At 32.6% G+C, this 15,246-nt stretch overlaps 1 protein-coding gene across 2 annotated transcripts in view; it reads left to right on the top strand.

Moving 5' to 3' along the window:
- The window catches only part of LOC131801555 (zwei Ig domain protein zig-8-like), a 356,956-nt gene that overhangs the window by 146,526 nt on the left and 195,184 nt on the right, over positions 1–15,246 (top strand). For both annotated transcript variants that reach the window (XM_059120326.1, XM_059120325.1), the window contains exon 4: positions 5,819–5,843. The gene's annotated coding sequence lies outside the window, so the exon portion shown is untranslated. The remainder of the gene's footprint in view (positions 1–5,818; positions 5,844–15,246) is intronic.

Here is a 15,246-nt window from a genome sequence, read left to right as displayed (position 1 = left end):
ATGCAGTAAACATACAATTTTTTATTTGTTTAATATTTCCTAAAAGTAAACACTGCATAAATTTAGCCACAACTATTACAGGCGAAGCAACTACAACTACAACGCACAAACAACTACTTATTATAATTTAATTAGTGAGTTATTTATTCACGCATAAATAATTTTCCACTAAATTTATGTTTTGCATTAGTTTTTTTCTTAATTTGATGTAAAAACTATTTATGCAGTATTATTGTTATTTTTTTATTGATTTCAGGTCAATGAATTGCCATGAGAGTATGATTGTAAATGGCCCAATATATATTATAGTAAGAAACGCACACAGCAAAGGTTTTGAGCAAAAATTTTAAATATATAACACATGAACATTTAGAAGTGTAAATTAACACTTCCACCGAACACTTGCAAGCTATCATAATTGACACAGTAATTTTATTAAGCTCTCTTCCCGAACGTTTTAATGGGAACAGTTAAAAAAGCAGCTAAGTTTGGTTCGGGCGTGCTTTTAATAAGCTCCACCATTTTGAAGGAACTTGAAAATTTTCCAAAAAATTCCGTCGAAAAATACCGCTCAAATGAAAACCATTATATGGGGGCTATAAGAAGACCTGGTTCAGCATAAGTAATTTTGTCATCGGCTGTAGTTCCAATTTCGAACTTTAAATATGGAATTTGAAACAATTTCGGTGCCGAATGCCGAATAGTTGGGGGGAACCGATATCGTGGACCTATATAGAAAATATATATGAGGGCTATAGGATATCGTTAACCTAGATATGCAACTCTCTTCCAAAGGATAAAGTACTAACAAGGAACTCCTTGTGTGGATTTTCAGACGATTCAATTAAAAAATGTGGCTAAAATCATTACTATACCTGGGGGGTGCCGTTATGTGAAGGCTATGCGATATCCTATGTAAACAAATCTCTTCAGGGGGCAAAGCACTCAGAAGAAATTGCTTTGTTAATTTTAAGAAAATTCCATTGGAAAATCTGGCTAAAGTCATCAAAATACCGGATAAAGGGAGGTACCATTGTATGAGGGCTATACGATATTGTGGACCAATAAAGCTCATCTTCAAGCTTGACCTGTTTGCAGACAAAAGACTGATCGGTGCAAAATTTTAGCTCCACATAAAATTTTATATATAAACTTGGTTAGATTTAAAATTATTGTTTCGATGAGTTACAAAACGGAATGACAAACTTAATATACCTTCATACTAAGTATAGTGGAGGGTATAAAAACTAGCAGAGGAGAATATTTATTTAATAATTTTGAGAGAAATAAAGTACTCTTCAAAATCAGAAGCTGGTTTTCATGCTAACATTTCTTACACGGCCAAATTTGTCCGCTGAAAGGTTTCCAAATAGAGAGTCTTTGGCAGACTCTTTTATATGCTATACGTGGAGAGATTGTTATAACTGTGCTTTAGTAAAGACTTTTGAAACATTTCGTAAAGTTGGTCCAACGAAGTAGCATACCAGTCATCATATATGGAGAAGCTGAGTCGATGTAGCGATATGTGGCCCTCCATCTGTCCATGTTAATTTGTATGCAATCCTTAGAATTTTTTATAGAGCCAAATTCAGAATTTCTCTTGATATTGAAGTTTTTCTCCCCAAATTGTACTGAGTCAGAGAAGAATTTCACAATTTTCAATGATCATAGTCTTTTGATTTAAAAAATGCAAAATTCCATTCAACTGAGAATAATTTTGGACTCACATATACATAAGAAGAGTAACCCTAACACATATATTGATACCGATACATTCAAATTGGGCTGCAACACTTCTTGACAATTGAAGCGTATTTACGCTCTTATTTGAGTTTAAACAATATCAAACATTTGTACACCCTCGTATATATTTATCTTTATTTCCGACAGGTGACAATATGCGTTAATTAAATCGGTATTAATATATGTGTTAGGGTCACTATTCTCAGGTATATGTGAGTCCAAAATTATTCTCAGTTGAATGGAATTTTGTATTTTTCAAATCAAAAGACTATGATCATTGAAAATTGTGAAATTCTTCTCTGACTCAGTACAATTTGGGGAGAAGAACGTCAATATCAAGAGAAATTCTGAATTTGGCTCTATAAAAAATTCTCAGGATTGCATACAAATTAGCTAAAATCATCAAAATACCGAATATAGGGGGTATCGTTATATGGGGGCTATACGAAGACCTGGACCTGCACAGATAATTTTCTGGCATGGGCTAAAGTATCCATTACGAACTTCACGTGCGAAATTTGAAACAATCCTGGTAAATAATGTCGCTAAAATCATTAAAATACAGAATATTGGGGGTACGGTATATGGGGGCTATACAAAGACGTGGACTTACATGGCCCATTTTCTGTTTTATGCTGCAGTATCTATTACGAACTTCAAATACCAAGTTTGGAAGGTACCCATTTCGAACTTCAAATACCAAATTTGAAACAATTCCGGTGAATAATGTCGCTAAAATAGACGAACTTAACCTGCCTACTGGCAAAATATACATGTGTGCAAAATTTTAGCCTTCTATCTCAATTCGTTCGAAAGATTACAACAGACAGACAGACAGACGGACATGGCTAAATCGTCTCAGAATTTTACGCTGATCAAGAATATTTTCTATGGTTTTTCAACCTTTTGGATAGTTAATAAAAGCAATTATTTGAGCTTGAGGTCAAACTTTTTGGTTTTTAAATTATTTATTCTTTTTTTTTTCAATATTTCGAAGCTCTTTGAGTTTCGTCTTCAGGCTGATCTACAAATTAAATAACAAAACATACAACATATTAACATTATCACAGCACAGGACATAAACACGTAAAAAAGCGCTTACTTGCAAATAATTAAAATAATAAACTTAAAACTAGCGTAGTGTGACTACTACCGTCAAGTGTTACTATTGCACTGATAATTATTTGCATATTGCACGATCTCTTTTTGTTAAATGCCTGTAGCAGTAAGCTGTGTTGTCCGTGTCTGCTTTGCTGTTTATTCTCTTTGTTGTTGATAAACTATTGATGTGAAGCATCTCTATCGTTAGTCTCTTGTTGTAGTGATGATCCGTTTGTAACACTCTCACGTCATCGATCTTGGGTGTGTTCGGCTAACGCTGTTTTTTGTATCGAATTATTGTTTCTTAATTTGATGTCTGATTTGTGTGCTGACATCCTAGTTTTTAGTTAGTTTTTTGTTGTGCCAACGTAAAGTTTTCCGCAACTTTCTTCCTTGTTACCACCACATTCAATTTTGTAAACTACATTATGTTTGTCCATTTTTGGAATTTTACTTTTCATGTTTGTGAATAAAGATTTTGTTGTGTTATGTGAGCTATGTGCTATTGTGTATTTATTTTTGTCATATATTTCTGATTTTCCAATCTTTCTGATATATTCGGTAAATATATCAGGGATTTGTATATCTTCGGCGGGTCTGTTTTCTGCGAATCTCGACTTGAATGTTTATTCTTATAATAATTTTCAATTAGGGATTTGGTTATATGTAATGGGAAGTTATTATTAATTAGAATGTCTTTTACTTTTAATTTGTTTTGGAAATGAAATTGTTCGTCGCTTATTGTTAGTACTCTATTTATTAAGTTTTTCGCTGTATTGATTGTTCGTTTTGTGTGTTTAGAGTAGTAATTTATTATTCTACCTGACGCTGTAGGTTTTTGATACCAATTTATATTTATCGTATTATTTGCATTTCTTATTACTAATGTGTCCAAATATGGGATTTTTCCGTCGCATTCTTCTTCCAAAGTAAATTTAATGTTTTTGTTGAAACTATTTAGTACTGTCAGCGTTTCTTGTATTGCATCTTCCCTTATAATTAAAAACAAATCATCCACGTATTTCGTCAGTATCTTTGGTTTTGATTGTAATCTTTGCAAGCTTTCGTTGAGCAATGATTCCATAACCAAATCTGCAATTATTGGTGATGCTGGAGATCCCATCGGCTTCAAGAATATATATATATACTTTGTTGGGTCAGACATGAGTTTTTCGAGCAGTTACAATCGGAATGACAAAATTAATATACCCTCCATAGTATGGTGGAGGGTATAAAAATACCGAACACAGCCGTATATTAGGATCTGTACGACGACGTGGATCTGCATGGGTAACTTTTGTCATAAGCTATTACAATATTCAAATGAGAAACTTGAAAAAATCAGTTTATAATGTAGCTAAAATCATCAAAATATTGAATATAGGGATTATTATTGGGGTTATAAAACGAACTTCAAATACAAAATTTGTAATAATTCCGGTAAATAATGTCGCTAAAATCATCACAATACCGAATATCGGAGGTGCCGTTATATGGGGGCTATACCAAAAACCAAAACGTAGACCTACATGGCCCATTTTCAATACCAAAAGTCCTGGAGATATAATATACATTTGAGTAAAATTTTATCAATCACTCGGGCAGACGCTCGGACGGACATCGCTAAATAGAATTTTATGCTTATCAATAATATATATATATATATATATATATATATATATATATATATATATATATATATATATATATATATATATATATATATATATATATATATATATATATATATATATATATATATAAAAGGGTATAAAAAAGTCTAACTATTACTGTCAAAGAATTATATCATAAAAGGCAAAAGACTTGATTAGACAAATTTAATTTGTCAAAATCATGTGAGTAGCTTTTTTGTGCTAAGCTTCTGAATATCGCAAAAAAATGAACATAACCGACCTCCGTATATGAATATATGAACATGTTCATACTTAGATTTCAAAAAACATTCCATTTAAATTCTCTCATGGATATGCATTTATTGCTGACATTACCATTAACAGTTATTTTGGGAATGTATTACTGTTAAATGCTCGTATATCACAAACTTCGTTCGTACTTAATGTCCACCACAACTGTCATGCCGAACACGGAAATGCTTTAAAGCCATCTAGCAAAGTGAAAAAGTTCGTTTTTCCGAAAGTCAACATCCATTTCAGCAATAGCCGACGACCAGCCAAGTTTATGACTTATTTAAAAACTTTGCCGAGATATTCTTCCGTTTGCCCACTGACCAGAAGTGGTTACAACACAAATATGCATGACATCAGCCGTTCGAGGCTTTCACCACATCCAGGAGAAGAAAGTTTAAATCTTTTACTGGTAGCTGTGCATTACATATAATATATTTTTAAATATCTATTGATATAGCCTCTTATCTGCTATTATCTTGACAGTAGAAAAAAAAACGACTAGCAAATATTGGATGAGAGATTATGTTATTTGTCAGGAATTTGGTATTTGCAACTTTGGAATTTTTTAATCGACATTCTTTGACAGCCGGCAAAACCACAAAAACCAAAACGCCAAAGTTTGGCCCGGAATATTAACATTTCACTTACACTGGGGATGTGTCTTCGTACTTTGTGGTTTTCTGGGCAGAAATGTTTTATGAGGGTTCGACTGCAACTCCCCAAGGAATAAATAAAAGTCACATTAATAATCGAGAGTGTAAACTTTCTTCGCAAGGTTCAAAGTGAACGGAGAGGAACTGTTCCAGGGTCTGGGAATTGATAAAATATGGAAATCAACATGCTCCACAATTTGATTATTTATGTTACACGCATACACACCCATACAAACATATTTCTCTGTTAATACGTTTGATTCTTCACCAATACCACTTACAGCCATACATACATATTTACAATATGCAAATTTTGCTAATGCCCAAAAAAAGACACGTTTCTTACCACCACCATCACCATCTCTACTTACTTTGTTTTTTCTCTCTTTGTAGACATTGAACTTTACCTCCGAACAAGGTATGTATGTGTGTATGTAGATTTCATTCGCTGAATGCTTGCAGGCCTATTTATTCATTATTTATTAAAGAGCCGAAACACAATAACGACATTAGCCAAGACCGAGCCTAATAATAATGGACTGACACTAAATTATTATACTTTGCCAGCAATTTAAGTCAATAAAAGTATTAATGAGGCTTTATCGTAAATTGTATAAAGTTTTCGTCTCACTACATACGCACATATGTGTGTTTAATGAACTCTAAGAGAATAACGATGGAAATGGTTTTACGTTTCTTGCGTAACGGCGGTGTTGAACAGTGTTGCCTTAGTGCAAAGAAATCTAAAGGCAAGAGATTAACTTTTATGCAGTTTATCCTTTTATATTTTAAATACAATAAATTTGTTACGACGAGTCTCGAAGAATCTTTCAGAAAAAGGGAAAAACAATCGATATATGGTACTATAGGATAGTTCTTTGTAGATAGTCTACAGAGGCGATCATTTAAAGCTTAAACTATGCATTTAATAATTAGGTTATTTAAAAAATTATGTTGACAATATTGAAACATTTGAAAGTGTCTCTAAAGGAAGGGAAATAAATTTAAATCCGAACACAGAATTTAACACTTCTTAAGAATTTACCTCTTCAATATTTTAGAAGATGCCTAAGAATCTTAAAGGAGATCTAAAAATTGTCCCTCTTGGGTAATTATACTAACTTTTGACGGCTTTGGCTAGATGACTAATCTATTTGTAATACGCATGTTATGTCGGAAATTTCTTGGTTTTGTCCATTTGAAACAACAACAACATTTGAAATTTGTGAAAATAATATCATATATATTCATTCATTTTATCTATTTTCTTCTTAAATAAATTGTAGTTGCATTAATTTTAAAATAATATTAGCGAGTCTTTCTGATCAAAATTTTATTTTAACTAACGAATTCCATTTCAAACCTTAAAATTGTCGGAAAACGCGTGCAGATTGACGAAAGCCCAGTTTATTCTGGGCTCTTCTTTCTACCTATAAATCCAATTTATTCACAATTTGAAAGAGATAAGCCCAAAACCATGTAAGTTGTTCCTGTGGAATCATAAATGTGGGTTTCACATTGCAATCTATCCAAAAATCGAGTACATCTAGATGTTAGAGAAATCGGCAAAAAAGTGTTTTCAGTTTTATTAATTTGTTTTAATATATATATATATATATATATATATATATATATATATATATATATATATATATATATATATATAAAGCACTGTGCAACTCAAAAAAATATTATGCGGCAAAACCGGCAAACTATGAATGAAGAAATGAGGAGATACTGATATATGGGGCTTGTACGAAGGCCTGGACCTGCATAGACAATTTTCTGTCATAGCCTATAGTACCCATTACGAATTCTAGGTACGCAATTTGAAACAACTCCGGTAAATAACGTCCCTTAAATCGTAAAATATCGAATATCGGGTGGTACCGTTGTATGTGGGCTATACGATACCTTGATATTTATTTCTCTTCCTGGGAGTAAAGCTCTTAGAAAGAAATTCTAGTATGGATTTTTAAACAATTTAATTTAAAAATGTTGCTACCGTCACACTGGGGATAACGATATGGTTAACCTATATAGAGAATAATCTTTCAAGGGATGAAGTACTCACAAGGAAATCCTTATGTAGACTTTCAGACAATTTTATTGAAAAATTTTGCTAAAATCATTAAAACACCGAATATCGGGGCGTACCGTTGTATGGGGGCTATACGATATCGTGGACCTATATGAAAAATTCTCTTCCAAGGGGTAAAGTACTCGGAAAGAACTCCTTGTGTATATATTCAAACAATGCCATTAGAAAATGTGGCTAAAATCATCAAAATACCGAATATCGGGGTACAATTGTATGGGGGCTATACGATATCGTGGACCGATATAGCCCATCTTCGAACTTAACATGCCTCCACATAAAATACTGATCTGTACAAAATTTTTGCTTCCTATGTTTATTTGTTTTGACTCTGTGATTAAAACAGACGGACGGACGGACGTCTTAAAATTTTACGCTGATCACGAATAAATACTTTGTTATGTCTAAAAGGATTATTTCGATGAGTTACAAACAGAATGAGAACGAATACCCTCCATACTATGTATGGTATCGGCGTTTTGAAAGTTTACTTGGAAAAGTAACCAAAATAGAAGAGGAAATTTCCCGCTCTTCCACACTTTTGGAAATTTTCAGATGAAGATTTTTTGGATACTATACATTTTATATATAGTGTCTTAGGCAAAATTGCAGATAAAACATTGGGGGGTATATTGGTTAAAAATTTTAATCGTGAAGCGAATCAATCAAGGGGTCGTTCTGGTATTTTTTTTAATATAATTTTTTTTAATAGTATAATTTTAATAATAAAATTGCAGATAAAATATAGGGGGAATATTGGTTAAAAATTTTAATCGTGAAGCGAATCAATCAAGGGGTCGTTTTGGTATTTTTTTTAATATAGTAAAAAGCTTACTTTAAACGATATCGTAACTAGTCAAAATATTCTTTACGCTTGAAAGTAACATACAATTTTGTTCAAGTCGGAAAATGTCAAAAGAAGAAATATTCTAACCAAAATTTCACTATTAATCTCAGAATAAACAATATATCAAGGTACAATAGGTTTTATGCAAATTACATTAAAAAGTGAAAATTATGTATGCTTCTTAGCTGTTAATTTAACACGTATCCAATACGAGTCAAATCTCCCTTTAACAACAACGCAACAGAAATTTGTATACTTATGTATATTTAAAAAAAATATAATATATTTTTGCTAATATAAAAGCTTGTTTATTTCTGAAAAACTAGCACTTTTCTTCAACTCACCGCTAATTTTCTTATAATTTCACTTTACAATATCCGGTTTGTGTTGTGGAAAATGACAAATAGACTTATAGTACCCGTTTTTAGATCAGAACCCCAAAGAAATCCTGGGTTCTTGGGGGCAAATGTTGGTAAGGTCTTATATAATTTTGACAATGTTAAACGGTACCCTTGCAATTTGAGATATATTTTGTAATATTTAAATTAAATTTGGATTACACCCAGAATCATTGGTTTGGTTTTTATGTTTTTAACATCTTTTCCAATTTGGGAATTGTGATCTCTTATTATGTAGAAATCGTATTTAGAATACGATTTGGCCTTAACTGGGTTTATTTAAATTCCCAGGGTCATAAACCTTTTTAAAAATTTTATTTATAATAATCATATTCAGTCGGAAAGTTTTCTCTACACGGAGATACCAAAATACTAATTTTCAGCCAAATCGGTATTTGGACGATCTAACGAAATTAAATGTATGCAATGAATACTTCACAATTCCGTTAAATCGAAATTTTGATTTTGAGTAAATTTTATAACGGCATTGTTTAATATTCGGCACCATGAGTTTGCAACGGTTCTGCCTCTTGAGGCAGAACATTGTATATGTACATAGGTCCACGTTTTCATATTTAAAATTCATAGGGGTTATGATGATTTAAATTTCATAGGGGTTCTACCTTCTGTGACACTTCATTGCCTCTATCGGGAATTGTTTTGCTATATCCCCCATATTTCGGTATTTCCGGCATTATCTTAGCCACTTTTTTAAAATTTGATATGCATATGTTTCTGTCTTCTGTGGCAGATAGGCTCAATGGTTCCCATATTACTCATGAGGCGGTACTTTTGAATATTTGGTAGCTTGGTGATTTTAGGCACATTTTTAACAGTTTTTATACCCTCCACCATACTATGGAGGTATAAGTTTGTCATTCCGTTTGTTACTCCTTGTAATACTCATGTTAGACCCCACAAATTTCATATTTGAAGTTCGTAATGGGTACTACAGCCTATGACAAAAATGTTTGTTTGCAGGTCCTGTATTTTGATGCAGGTAATCGGTATTTTGATGATTTCAGCAACATTATTCACCGGAATCATGTCGTATTTCGTACTGGATTTTCTTAATGCCCACAACAGCCTGTGGCAAACAAAAAAAAATCGTATGCAGGTCCACGTATTCGCATAACCCCCATATAACGGTTTTCATTTCAGTGGTACTTTTCGGAATTTTTTTGAAAATTTTCAAGTTCCTTCCAAATTTCGGCCCAGCCGGACTTATCTGCTTTTTTGTTTGTTTTATTTGGTATTTGAAATTGGCATTTCTAAGACTTTTTAATTACCGACTTCTATTTAAAAAAAAAAAATGAATCTCTATTCTCTTATTGCAATCCCGATTCTTTTATTTTTAATGATTTTCTTTAACTTATCGTTGAAGGTACAAATTTAATGCATTTTTACTTGTTTGATCTAGTTCTTAGTTCCTTTTCATCAATGACTCATATATCCATAAAACCACCACATTTACACATACATATATTAATGAGTAATTCATCATATTTTCTATTGTTCCACCGAATATGTATTGCATTTAAATTTGAAGAGTTTTAATAGTCACTGTGTGAACTTTTTTGTAACGTAATCAGTTAAAAAGTTTAAACAAACTTCATTGACACTTTCTGGCGATTAATGACTTTACTTTTAAAAACTTTCCAACGCGTGAAGGCAAAATGTTAAACTAGCATTCTGAAATCTGTGCCAAATCTTTGACAGACAACTTATTATCCAGCACTCGGTACATCAGCCAACATCTTTGATTGATTATTGTATTCATTTGGAAAGGTTATGAAGGCTTTACATCACCAGTTCCGTTTTCCTGCAACCAACTTGCGCGTTGGCGAACTGTTAACGTGTTTGCCAGCCAACTCGAAACGAAGCAAAAGTTTCCAAAGAAATTCGAAGGAACCAACTTCGGCATTTTTGGCAAAGCAAAGTATTCAATTTAAATGAACTTTTATTGTTTATGCCCAGATGTAAATTAACCTTTTTGTTGTAATGGAATGTGTATTGGTACTACAAACACACACACACACATGAACACTTACTAATGTTATTTACGAGTTTGTGTAGAACTCAATTCACTTGCAAATGTCGAAGGCAAACGAAAAGTTTTGATGTGTATCTGGGCATATGAGACACGCTCGCACACACATACACCCAAATAATCATTCCACTGTACATAATAAACAGTTATTAACACTAAAACAAAAATACGCAGAGAAGAGTCTTACATTTGGTAAAGTAAAACCTACAGCCATCTATTCGCGAAACTAATGGTTCTACCACCGCACTTGACGTGACTTCACGACGTGCAAGGGTGCTTCAAACGAATAAACCCGATACAGGAGAAAATCAAAAACCTGTGTGAACTACAATTTTTCGTCTTTTGCTTACATACCGACATACATGTGTACACATAGCTGCTTCATGTACGTATGTATGAACGACATATCTATATTCTTATGTAAATTGAAGTGGATTGGTATATATAAAGGTATGTACGATTGCTTTCCGTGTTCATAACTGTTGATCATGATAAATATTCTGAAATAAAAGTGAGCTGAGAAAAGTTTTAGCACAACTTTTGAATTTGTTCATCCGACTCAAACGTCTTCTTTTCCTTCTTAGCAAGCAAGGTCTGCAATATGAACGAAAGTTTCGCTAAAGAGCAGGGCGAATAATTTAAATGTTGTTTGATGGTACGATGAATTTTCGTTATTTGCCGTTGAAAGAATGGAAAAATCGCTTCATCTCACAGAGGTGGTATGGGACCATACTACATTATGGCCATAAAGTAACTTGGAATTTCAGCTCGTTTTGACTTTCCACTCCGTTATGAAGACGATGAACAAAATGTTGATGTGTTTTTTAGGGCCATGTTCTTTTGTGATGTTGGCAAATTCTTTGAAATAAAACCAGAAACTGATTGATTTTCAATCAAACATTTTCATGCCTACAGGGAATTTAATTTTGGACGAAACAAATTTGGAAATAATCGATTGTATTTAAGCTTAACATAACTCGTACTCAAGCATAAATAGGAAAACCTAAAATGAATAGAAAAAAAAAAATCATTTCGAATAAATATTCAAAAAATCACAATATAACGTTAAAATAAATTATTTTACAAATATACAATGTAACGCCTGGACTCTTTAACATTTAAGAGTTCTTATGTCCTTTTTGAGGCTTTCGTCATAACAAAAACTACGAAATTAAGAAAGTGCAATATATCAATTTTCATATTGACCCAAATTTCAATTTTGTTGTATCCTGTACCACAAGGTGGCCAGGGTATTATGTCTTTGTGCATTTGTTTGTAACAGACAAAAGGAAACGAGATAGACCCATAGTTCTTTTTGATGATCTGCATAGAATCACATTCTGAGTCCATCCGTCCGTCCAGATGATCATGCACGATCCAGATGATCATTTTTTGCACAAATCATTTGTTTGGTCCAAGGACGAACCCTATTGAAATTGGAGATAATCGGTCAAAATTTAGATATAGCTCCCATATATATCTTCGTCAGATTTGGATATAGCTCCCATAACTTCGTCCGATTTCAAGTTAATTGTGCACCAAATGGGCAATATAAGCCCGAATTGAAAAGATACAAATGCTTCGGCACATTTAGTCCTTTGAACTTTAAATTATAATAATAAGCATAGCTTGTATGTTTTAATTTTCCCATAAAAAATGTAATTGTTATGTGAAGCGCTACTAAATATGCAAAGTGGTGTCGGTTATCATAAAGTCGGTCCCGCCGGACTTTAAATTTATTTTACTGGATTTTAGTATGGTTTTATAGTCATAATCGTTAATAATATCCCTAATTCAATTTCACCAGACCATGTAATGTATGTACCAGATCCTGTAATATATATCATGAAACATTTTCCATTAAAAAATACATTTCATCAAATCAAATCTATATCTAACGTTTTGTTTAGTCGTGTGAAGAGATTTCGTACCTCCGACTAGTCAATACTATCCGTACTACTACTTAATAAAAACAAATGTTGTACCTTATTCTGCTCCTTTCAAATAATTTTCATAAGTCGGAAGCAATATTTTCCAAAACATACGAACTCTAAAAAAGCATCGATATTTTATGAAGCATGTGTTCCTACTACGTCAAATACCTTACACGCTCTTTTGCCAACATCTTCCAAAACAAAAGGCTTATATTCCGTCATGCAAAATGTCGTGAAAATCGGACTATAATTGCGACCATGTAATTTTACATGGACAGACGGACGGTAGGACGGACATACATTGCTAGATCAACTTGGCTCGGCGAGATAGAAAGACCCACATATCGTTTCCCAAGTGCAGGACCAATATATCGAGGTATTACATAACTTTTGTTGTGTTGTAGAGTATAAACGGATCCTCTCAATTGAAATATTGTTTCAAACATCTTCAATTGGGTCTATAATTTAACCATGAATCTTACAAACGAACAACACATACAAATCATTGGAATTATTTATTTTTTGAGCGAGGATCAGTCAGCTACCAATGCATCGAGAAAAAAGTCAAGGGTTAGTTCGGTTTAAGGGTTGCTAACATAACCGTTTGGTTATGGTTTCAACAAGGCGGTGCCACACAACACGCGTAAAAATGTTCGGGACCGGTCAATTGGCACCCGATTTAATGCCTTTAGACACTTTTTTCTGAGGCTATGTTAAAGCTCATGTCTATACAGACGAGTCCGCTTCAATCAACACATTGAAATACAACACTGAAGCATTTATTTGTTCTGGAAATTTTAAACTAAGCGGATGGACCATTTTAGTCACAGTCGTGGTCAAACATTAAATTATATGGACCATACTATCAATTTAAATAAAGATTTCATGAATTTTTCTGAACTTTATGTGTGTATTTTCTAAGTTACCTACAGCTCTTAAAAAACACGCAATATAATCCCAAATATAAAGGAATACCAATTACGTTTTTTTCAACCGAAATGTTATATTTCCCTCTTGTATAAACCTAAATTAGATTATTATTACGGTTATATGAATAACCGATTATTCACAGAATCGTTAAATATTGAAATCAGCGTTACCTGGTAAACACGGCAATACCTGTAAAATACTAGTTATTTGAAAACTTAAAGTTTTCATGAAGGATTTATATCATCTATAAAATGACAAAATACATTCCGAATACTTCACATCGGAAAGTCCTCTTAAACAGAGTTTATGTCAATTAGTGGACCTATACTGATCATTTTGGACAGAAAGCTATTAAACAATGTATAATTTTCCAAAATAATAAAACTCACAAACTTCTTCTTTTTTTATGAAATTTAGGGAATAACTGATAGATATTTGGATTGGATAGATAGTGTAGATAGTTGACATCTAATATTTTCTTTTAAATTGAAATTAAACATTGTTGCTGTTGTTGTTATTGTGTATTCTTTATGAAACGCCACAATACTCTTATTGTAATATTTGTCTCTGTAAAGTTATTTCGTCCTATAAAAACACACTATCTTGCGAATTAAATATGATTGCATATGATCATAAAACAAAAGTTTGACTTGGTGGTAACTTGAGTTCACAGATATAAAGGCCACATGAGATCACATTCCTTGAGCGTTAACTTTTGATGTTCATAATATTTATATATTTTTTATGAATTCTTATGTAACCATCACACAATTGCGTTCGCATAAACATAACAAAGTACGTGTACTCCTACTTGTAGTTCGTCTCTAACGCCTCCATACTCCGTAAGTAAAACAAATGGTGTCGAATGGCACGTATACACCACGTCGAACGAATGAACGAACGAAAAAAATGTAAAAGGGGATGTCATGTATTTTTCAAATATTTACTACAGTGAACAAGCCAATTTGTATACTATTGTTCTGAGAAAAGACGAAGCCACAGACTCACGCACACACAGCCATAGACACAGACACATCCAAAACACTGTCTTTTATAAACGGTTACAAGAATGTAATGTAAAGAAAAACTTTTCTTTGGGTACCAGTCAGTCAGTCATATTGTTTAAGAGAAAATTGAATCTCCGTATTATTTTCACATTGTGGAAAAAGCTAATAATAGTACTCTGAGTAAAAGTTGGCAAAAATTCTTTTGAATTCCGACAACAAAACCTGTTTGAAAACATATATATTAGTTTATATACTTTCAAATAAGATATTTGTTCAGCACCAAAGTGTATTCTCGGGCTCATCCCAATATATTTTTTTAAAGTTTACTCAAAATATAAACATCTGTCAGACACATCCAAGTTTGGATAATAAATCTTGGCAATTGAATTAATGTTTATTTCGCGTAAAAATATATTTTAAAGCATGTCAACATTTGTGAAATAACATTATGGAGGTGATAATCTGCATCATGTACACACACACCTGTACATTTATTCCTCATATACCGTTGTCATGTGTAGTTATGTTTGTAAGACCATCGCGGAAAACCATAACAA

Source organism: Musca domestica, unplaced genomic scaffold (genome assembly GCF_030504385.1).
Source record: "Musca domestica strain aabys unplaced genomic scaffold, Musca_domestica.polishedcontigs.V.1.1 17, whole genome shotgun sequence".
NCBI lineage: Eukaryota > Metazoa > Arthropoda > Insecta > Diptera > Muscidae > Musca > Musca domestica.
Note: the sequence above shows the minus strand (reverse complement) of the source record. Positions and strands in the feature narration are given on the sequence as shown.